The sequence below is a fragment of the Pseudorca crassidens genome, chromosome 20 (genome assembly GCF_039906515.1).
Source record: "Pseudorca crassidens isolate mPseCra1 chromosome 20, mPseCra1.hap1, whole genome shotgun sequence".
Classification (NCBI taxonomy): domain Eukaryota; kingdom Metazoa; phylum Chordata; class Mammalia; order Artiodactyla; family Delphinidae; genus Pseudorca; species Pseudorca crassidens.
Window position 1 is genome coordinate 2,369,820 of NC_090315.1, and position 10,192 is coordinate 2,380,011.

Consider the following 10,192-nt stretch of genomic DNA (forward strand, 5'->3'; position numbering starts at 1 on the left):
CCCAACATCCCCAAAGGTAAAGGGCTTCCTTGATACATAGAATTTTCAGCTGTTCACAAACAATGTTCTCCTCACATCACTTCTCAATTGTTTCTCTCCAGTGTGCTGCTTTTGGTGATGGAGGTTTGCTCTGAAATAGAATGGTTTCTCACACGCCCCACACGTGTAGTTTCTGCCCACAGCGTGCTACCTGGTACTCAGCCAAGTGAAAAATGTCACTCAAGATTGGGCCACACATCTCATAGAGATTGGCCTTCTGGGGAGACAGACCTGCCTTAACAATTCTGATCTGTGAGCTTCCTTGATCAGAGATACTCTGCTCAGAAAGTGCCTCCTCATCCTCTTCTCCATGCCAACAACCTGAAAGCAGAGAAATGCTGGAGATGTACATGTTGACTCTGTGCAAGGAGAAATCCCCAATACAAATCTGTGTCTCACAAATCCAAGGATGAGTCCATGGGACTGTTTGCAAGACAAGGTGGTTGGGTTCAAGTTGAGGATGAGGCTGCTTAGCAGCACTGGGCCTTTAAAGATTACAGAATGGGGGAGGCCTCACAAGGTGAGGAACACAACCATGTGGAGTGACACAAAGAGAAGAGGCAGGGTCTACAGCTCATTTTGCAAACAACTTTCAGCAGGATCTTGTTTGGTGGTGACACATGAGTACTATGTAGTAGGTTGTATCCAGGCTCAGGAAAATCCAACTGCAGCAGAGCAGCTGGTGTTCAAGGATTAAGAATGTGCACACCTCATGACATAAATGGTACAGGCCAATGTTGGACAGCACTGCAGACGGACCAGTGTGAAAAAGCATTGAGAGATGGAGTCCAGGGAGGTGAGAATTAGCCCTATGTTGGAAATAAAAAGTGACAAGTAGTAGAGTTGAGAAGGTGGCTAACTGAAGAATGGGGAAGTACAGGCAGAAATGAGGTGTGGCCACCACTGTGATTGGCACCAAAAGGCTAGTCAGAGAATAGCTTTCTGGCATGATTTGTATACGGCCCTGACATCACGCCCTGCCCCAGGTGCTACTTATCAGGGCCAGACTATGTATGAGTCCTTGCTGTAGTTGGAGTCCTTTCTATTCCGTGAACCTCTCTACTTCACCCCCTTGATGAGCAGCTACACAGAACCTGGATGATTCAAGTACTAAAGTAAAGACAGGACAGATAAGCAGCCAGCAATGGCCAAAAAGATAGAGCACAAGAAATAAAATTAAATCTTACAAAAGGAACTTCAGAGGAATATCTTGCAAGAATAGCCCATTGTCCTTATAATAACAGTGACCGGGTCAGTAACAGCAATTTCTGGCACAAGCAAGAATGAGGAAATGTTAGCTAGGTGAAGGAAGTAGAACCTAGGGTACACAGGTGCCTTGGATCTGGAAAATTCACCTGGCTATGGAGAGGGTAAACAAGGTGGGATTCATGCCTATAAGACTCCTGACTCTGGATCCATCCCTGCAAGGCAGGGGGTAGCAGGTGCTGGATCTGTCAAAGAGAAGAGACAGCAGTGCTCACACCTCAGCCCTACTAACCACAACACCTACTCCGGGAACTGGGGAAGAAAGCAGTGCCCAGGTCCTGAGGTGAGCACTTGCCATCCATTGGCAAGAGCACTTGCCACTTGCCAATGGATAAAAAGAAAGGGCGGAGACTAGTTCAGGACACAGGGGTGGGTTTGAGGGCCTTACCCGGGGAGGTTGTAAGTGCCAAGTTCTCCAGCATCATCATGGTACAGGCATCTCTGAGCCTCGTCAAGGAGACCCCATTCCTCCAAGGAAAAGTTCACAGCCACATCTTCAAAAGTCACACTGCCCTGTCGTGATTGGGACAGATGAAATCACAAACAATCCTCTCTCAAGAGGACCTACAATCATTTCCCCTATTTATCTATTCTATGTCTATCCTCCTCCCAATCTCCCCAGTCAGAGGAGAAACTAGGCCCTGGCGCCATTGGTGCTACTGTCTCCCTATGGGCCCAATGACTACTGGGTCCAGCCATCAGCAACAAGAGACAGGTGCACAAACAGATATTTAAACTGTGGGCCTGACATAGAGGCATCCAACCCTCCTACCAGGCAATAACCCTGGTGTGATCAAGGTCATGTAAGTCTCAATACCAGGGACCTGGGACCATGAAACATACTCCCTCTCCATGTACACATCACTCTCGGGACTGCACATCCCTCATATTTAGACATGCCCATGGCCACCACCACCTCACCATCCCACTCTATAAGCATCTCCCTGACCTCCCCACACGTTGAAATATTTTTATCACCTCCTTTTTTTAAATAAAGTTTTTCTTAAATTTTTATTTATTTTTTTATTTTTGACTGTGTTGGATCTTTGTTGCTGCGCACAGGCTTTTCTCTGGTTGAGGCGAGTGGGGGCTACTCTTTGTTACACTGCACAGGCTTCTCATTGCAGTGGCTTCTCTTATTGAGCAAGGGCTCTAGGCACACGGGCTTCACTAGTTGTGGCACAAGGGCTCAGTTGTTGTGGCTCATGGGCTTAGTTGCTCCGTGGCATGTGGGATCTTCCCAGACCAGGGCTCGAACCCATGTCCCCTGCATTGACAGGCGGATTCTTAACTACTGCACAACCAGGGAAGCCCTGATCACCTCCTTTTCACTCCACTGGTGAGGGTGGGATTTCTGCCTAGGGTTAGGGCACCTGACACTGGAAAGATGTTATCAGCAGCATCTTATTAATCATATATATCCACAGCCTGGAATAGGAAGACACCACATTCCATACAGGGCTACATGGAGTTACACTCTGGAAAACAGTGGACAACCAAGAACTGTGAGACATAAGCTTTGTAGTATCAAGAGGGTAAGGTGCCCCTGGTTCCATGGGAGGATGCAATTTCCTTTTCTGAATAACTCCAAAGGGCTGACAGGGAACTGAAACTCACTACAAAGGGATAAGCAGGAATTATACCTGGTCTCCTTTATAAAAAGCGTTGTTTGGTTAGGAGACCTTATCCACTGGAGCAGAGCAAAGTGGGGACCTGCTGCTCAGGCCATTTGAGGTCCTGCCAGTTTCAACACAGGTCAAGGAAGCATATAATACTGGGAGTTAATTTTAGGCCTTACACCACAACTTAGCTGACAGCATCCAGAGTATGCTTGGCAAATTCATAAAGGATCCAGTAATTCTCTAGACTTCCATGGCTCCCACTAGCAGTGGCAGTGACAAAATCTTCTATAATGGCCACCCTGACAGGCTCCATTCCTTACCTCTGACTTAGCCACACAGAATCGACTGTTCATTTCAGACACCCATGGCCCTATTCCACTTCTATGCTATACTTGCTGTTCCCTTAACAAGCACAACTTTCCTCCGTCCACTTAACCCTCATTCAAAGCCTAGCCCATTGGTGGCCCACCCCAGGCCTACTGATGCTCACATATGATGACATTTTCCCCTGTTCTTATCCTCCAGGCTGAATGAAACATGTCAGAGCATACCAAAGTCATCAAAAAATCCTGGAGCATCCATAGGGAAGTAAGCACCAGCTCCAGCCTGACTGTCATCTTGCCTCAATTACTTCTAGGTCTCTGCATCCCTCTCATTTCTATTGGCCACTTAGAATGTCTACTCATCTGCCACACTATGTCGTCCCCAACACAACCTCCCTTTATGACCACTTACCTTCCTCACTTTTGTTTGTGAAGCCCAATACCATGACCCAAGTACTGAAGCCAGATATTGAGTCCACAGCCCCACCATCCCTTTCCTGGGCACCTAATAGCTTTACACCATAACCTGAAGACTGCCCCTTCTTAATGTCACCACAGCTTACTCATCATGGTCCACAGAGTACCGACCACATTTTGGATGTCTCCATCTTAAACCCCTCTGCACATTTCCACACCTATGTGTTCAGCTGCTCCTTTCACGCCTCCACTCAGTGATCTCTGATACACCTCAGACTTTAAACATGGCTAAAACAAAGCTCTTGTTACCCCCAGTGACTATCACTTACTACAGTCTTTCTCATCCCATATGATGGAGTTTTCATCCCTACAACTGCTAAGGTTGGAAACCCTGGGGTAATCTCTTGACTCCTGTTTTACTCCCTCACTGTTCACATTAGAAAAAAATCTAGTTGTCCCTTTTTAAAACATGCATCCAGAATACAACCACTTTTCCTAAGCCACCATTATGGTCCATTAACCCTCACCTGGACTATGACAGGAGCCTCTACCCTGATTTTTCCCCTCCTCTCTCAGCTTCAGTCTCTTCTCCACTTTACAGCCAAATGGAGCCTGTTTATAGACACTGGTAAGAACATCTCTCTCCTCTGATCCAAATCTCCCTTCGCCTCTAGAATAGACATCCATCTTTTCAGGGAACCATTTCTATACTGACTCCTGTCCCTGCTCTTTGTTCTCACCTAAAAGAAAGGAGACCTGTGGTTTCCTGAACAATCCCTGATCAGTTTTACCTCTAAACATCTGGAAATCTTGGAACAAGTTCCTGGAAGAACCCTCCACGCCTGTTTACACTGATTGCCAATCATGAGAATACCTCTATATAAAGCCTCACATGGATTCAGGGCTATGGGTTTGGAGTTTCTTCAGAGTTCCCAGACTCAAGAATTGGAGGGATAGCATTAAGAGTCCCAGGAAACCACAATTCAGAGAACACAGGAGTGGGGTTTGTGGCCCTGAGGGACTGGGACACGCTCCACCTTCCTGTGTGAATTCCACAAGCACTTCTGCAGCCATGGGAACCTGTGCAAAGAGGCAGGGCTCGGAGGAAGGGATCCATGGTGAGGTTCCATGTGCTGATCTCCTCCCTGTACACTTCCCTGACCCTGGAGCCAGGTGACCTCAGGCTGATGGTCTAATCTCAATGATCAGTGTCCTTACCAGCTGCGCGAGAACCTGAACGAATACTCAACCTCCCAGTACCTAAATGTCGTCATCGCCTCTTTCGTTTTTCCTTTGAACAGCTTTTGGGAAATTTTTAAACTCTGACGTAGATCCTGTATTTCTTTTCTTAAAACTCCCCATGGCTTCTAGAGTTCTAACATTAAGAACCCTCATCCTGCTATTCCAGGCTTTGCTTCACGTTGTTTGTTCCCTGCGGACAGAACATGGTTCCCAGGTTTCCCGAATCCTTCCACCTCAATCCGACCTCCAAGCCTTTGCACCTGCGGTACCTCCACCTGAAACCTCTCCCACGAGCCATCACACTGTCTGTCTGAAACAGGGCCCCACCCACGACCACCTCACCGTCCAGGACACCGCGGCCTGGGCTGCGGGCACGTGAGCAGGCGCCCCGCTTAGTGTCTGGTGGGGTGAGGACGGTGAGGGGTCGGAGGACGAGCGTTTACCTCAGGCGGGTCCCTCAGCGCCGCCGCAGCCATCGGACTCTGTGGGCGGGGCGGGGCCGGTAGCGGCGGGAGAGGAGGCAGGACGCGGACACGGCGGTCCCTCTCCCGGGCCTGGCGCTGGGCACCCCGAGAGACATCGCCGAACCTCAGGCCCGCCTCTATGCCACAGGGTCAGCCCCTCCTCTCGCACCTCTTCTTTCCCGTCACCTCCGTCCCTACCCAGCGTTGCGGAGCTGAAACAGACCAAGGCCAATTAAAATGGCCACCTGGAGGAGGAGACAGGAAGTCCCGCCCGACGCTTTGTGCCCAAACAGAAACTCCTTTTTCCTGAGCCTTTATTGGCTCAGGGACTCTGCCTTCGACGCAAGGCATTCTGGGTCATGTAGTTCCCATTTCCAGGAGAAAGGCCAAGATCCACCGCGAGGATGCGCTGGGAAATTGCGTGCGAAACGTCTAAGGGACACTTTGAAAATGGCTAATGAAAGCGAAGGCATCAAGCATTTTCCTTACTTTGCTGTACAGACTGCATTTTAGGGTAAACAAATAGAAAATTAGGAGTTTCTTCTTTATATATACAGAATTCCTGATAAGAATTAGGTAGAATAGGGACTGGTCTACAGCGCATAAAGTAATGAATTTAATCAATGATCACCAACCAATTACTTCAGCCAAATAACTGCAAGGGACAGCTAACACAACAGATAAAAGTCCAGTGGGGGAAAAATGACATTGGATGAAAAAACCCTAATAACATTTGGACCCACTGTGTGAAGTGTCCAAGAAAATTTAATCGGTCTACCTAAGAAAGAAATGGAAAATTTTATTCAAGCCAAGTAGGATTATAATCCGGGAACACCCTCTCAGAAAGCTCCAAGAACTGTTCTGGTCGTTAAAGGTCAAAGCAGTTATATAGGTTTATAATTATATAGACAGAGGGCTGTACTTTAAATGCCGTAGATAGTTTGCACAATCCAGATCTGTAAGTACAACGTGGTGGGTCATCGTGACACCATACAAGATCAAGAAGGCATGTTAGCTTTTAAGGAATTTTCTTGTTGGTGCTAGGAGAATGTTGCTCTTTATGGTTGAGCAGGTATTTCTGCCAATGGGGAGGTTTGGTGGATGCATAATGCAGATATACAATGCACAGTAGAGGGGAAAGAGGAGGCCAAAGGGCACAGAAAATTTTTTATGTTTAAATTATCCTTGACTTGCCTCAGAATACAAATTTTTATTGCATCAATCGTTAACTTTGAAAAGCAGAGACACTCAGACTTCAGAGCATCTGTTGGTGATGCAGTCATAAGTCTCAGCCCTGCCTGTGGAGTACAGTGACCAGAGTGAATTTGATCAATGCCTCTGGCTCTAGTTATACATTTATTGGAAGCAATGCAGAACATGTTAGGCCATCAGAGAAATGCAATTAGAAAATGTGGGAAATTATGCCAAATGACCTAGTTATGCCACCATATATATGACAAATATAACAGAAGAATGTAAGACAAATCTTTGAAATAAAAGAGAACTAAGATGCATAATTAAACATAAAATGGGAGTATATTGTTTGTGATTTAAACATAATGATTATGAAAATATAATTTTAGAAAAAGTAGGAAAATTGAATTTCAGTTATTGGTATTTCTGTTAGTATGAAAATGATGTAATTGTCACAATGAAAGAGAATGTGTACATTATAGACATACTGGAAAGATTTATAAGTGAGGTGATGTGTCTGGCATTTTCAATGCTGTAAGTTTAGGAACATATTTATGAATTATATATAGAGAAAATGAAAAAGTACATATTTATACTGAAATTTGACCTATATATAGCTAAGAATTCTTTTAAAATCATTTGAAACATTATAATTAACAAGAGATTATGGGTATGCATATATGCAATAAAAATTAAAAATCAATATTAATCTTGTAAGAAGATTTCTCCTAATTAAAAATTTAAAGCAAATGTTACTGAAATACAAAAATTTGAAAAACATTAAAACAAAGAAATGTGAAAGAACTGAAGAAAATTAAAAACCGTAGAAATTAAACCAGAAATTATAAAAACCACCTCTAAATAAAAATAGATATAAAGCAAGTTTCTATAAAGGCTATTATGAATAAAAATACTAAAAGAGGTAATTTACTTTATTTCAAACAAAATGCTAGTGTTTCAGAGCTTATTAGTTAAAGCTTACTTAAAGGGATGACAAAAGTATTTATTAGAAGAAATTATAAATATATCCAACAGCTTATTCTGGCAGAGAAAATCGTAGTGGGGTTAACAGTACATAGTAGTGAGCCTGGAAACACACCTTACTGATATGTACATATTGAATAATTTAAGGGGGCATATATATATTAAACTTGATTATCAATTTGGACAGAAAATATATAATGTAATGAAATATTAAAATAGATTAAAACTTGAGATGGAAAAAATATTTTCAAATTGGAAATAATTTAATCAAACCTACACATGAAAAATCATATCTGTATGGATTGGGTAAAAATTTTCTCAGTGATGGGACTTCCCTGGTGGCGCAGTGGTTAAGAATCCTCCTGCCAATGCAGGGGACACAGGTTCGAGCCCTGGTCTGCGAAGATCCCACATGCTGCAGAGCAACTAAGCCTGTGCACCACAACTACTGAGCCTGCACTCTAGAGCCTGCGAGCCACAACTACTGAGCCTGCACACCTAGAGCCTGTGCTCCACAACAAGAGAAGCCGCCACAATAAGAAGCCTGCACACCACGATGAAGAGTAGCCTCCACTCGCCGCAACTAGAGAATCCCGTGCATAGCAACAAAGACCCAATGCAGCCATAAATAAATTAATTAAATTAAAATTTTTTTCTCAGTATTTTAATTTATATAGCATTCTATAAAATTGAACAAAACTAGCAAATTGGTAGTACAATAAAAATACTAGAGTAAGAGAATTATAAAAAGGAAAAAAATGGGAATAGTTTATATAAAACCTTTGAAATGAATTTAAGTCATATACAAGCAGCATTATTTGTTTTGTATGAGGCGTAACAAAACTTGTTTTATTTAGAGACAAGGGCCTGCAAATTCTAAACTTGCTCTCATTATTGTACACATTGCCCTTTACAAACTGCAGTTTTTTTTAGATAACAAAGCCTCTTAAATTTCCCCTGATTAGAGAGGTTCTATGTGAGCACAAATAAGGTGTAATCAAGAAAACTTCACTCTCCACAAAATGATTGAAAGATACCTGTCAGTGTGTGTGATCAGGATATGATTTGTTAGAACAAACCGTCTCATGACTTCGAGATAATGAACTAGATACCTACAGATTCACCACTGAATCATCAGAGATTTTTCCAGAGAGAGGAGGCAAAATATTAATAATAATGAAGATATTATTTATATATAAAACATGCCGTCATACAAGATAACCTTTAGCTTTGAGATTCTTTACATCCCTGATTATCTTGCTCTTTGTATCTTACAATCTTTTATTCACATGTTTTTTAAGTGTGCCTTGCTTTCACGAAATCTGAAAGGAAGTTTTAACACTTGCACTCATCAAAGACATCTTAGTAAAACACTGCTACAGATTTCATTTGCAAATCATGCTCCCAAAAGATAAAAAATGCATATCCAACAATTGACATAAATGTCCACTCAAAAACTGAATAAAACACAGTCTTCTTACTCTTCGTGGGGAGCAAAGCTCTTAGAATGGACATTGTGAGGCTCAATGTGTTTGGTCAGCAATAAGAGCAAGTATAATCCAGACAGGTTGTAGAGGAAATATGGATACTAGGCAGCCTTAAAGCAAGTAGATGAGGTGGCACCATGCCTCTTGGTCCCTCAGAATGCATCCCTTTTGTATCTCTTTGTCAGTATTTGTGTTTCAATCCCAGAAAGCAGATTTTTTTCCCCCATATAACGTTTCTTATTGAATTTTCTGAGATATGGTCTATTTCTTCTAAGAATATGACATGTATCTGGGAATAGTGCTTACTTACCAAATTTACATTTGTTGCCAGGATGGCCAAAATATCGGCATCTGTGTATGGGGTAAAAAGTGGGCATCCAAACAAGAGATAAAGGTTTTTAATTCCACGATCTCATCTCCTTGCTGGGCAGTGATTATTATTTCACCTGTAAATGCAGTGGCATTGTCTGCAAGGGGACTCAAGAATATCTCTGAAAAATATTTGTAGAGTGAGCAAATTACAGAAAGTTATTAATGTTGATTAATGGAGTCATCCATTAAGCACTGTGGAAATCACTAGAAGAGAAAAGGACTTGTGAAACCTGAGAAGAGGTAAATCTCAATGGGTGATAAATGAAGGACACTGAGTCCTAAAATGTGAGAGAATTAAGTTGAGTCCATGGTTATGCTGGAGACTTGGCTACCATGAAATTCTTGTTTCCACAAAGTGTGAATCCTTTCCATTCATGACAATCCTGGGAAAACAAACTTGAGAAAAAGAAATAGTAAGGTGAGAGCAGAAAGAGGTAGAAGAATGGAAGGAAAGCTATGACATCATGTTTTATTCCATCAATAATCATTTACTAAACATCTCATCTGGCTCAGAGGCTCACCTAGATAAGAGTTATACATTAGCAACCAAAGAAATGTGTTCTCATGCAGCCTTCAATCCAACTCTTTATTGAAGGAATAGTCAATAAATCACAAAGAAAATATTCTATATTATAGTAATTATAATTATAAGTAATATAGTAATCTATATTATAGTAATTATAGTAATTACTAATTATAGTAATTATTCTATATTATAGTAATTATAAGTATAGTAATTCTATATTATAGTAATTATGACAAAGAGATACCAAATCACAAAG

The 10,192-nt window shown here is 42.4% G+C and overlaps 1 long non-coding RNA gene across 1 annotated transcript; it reads right to left on the minus strand.

Moving 5' to 3' along the window:
* Positions 1-219: 219 nt before the first annotated feature.
* Positions 220-5,631, minus strand: LOC137215663 (uncharacterized). The gene is made up of 3 exons (XR_010939365.1): positions 5,353-5,631; positions 1,694-1,818; positions 220-360 (listed from the first exon to the last, which is right to left on the minus strand). It is a non-coding gene; the product is annotated as an uncharacterized lncRNA (long non-coding RNA).
* Between the last annotated feature and the right edge of the window lie 4,561 nt (positions 5,632-10,192).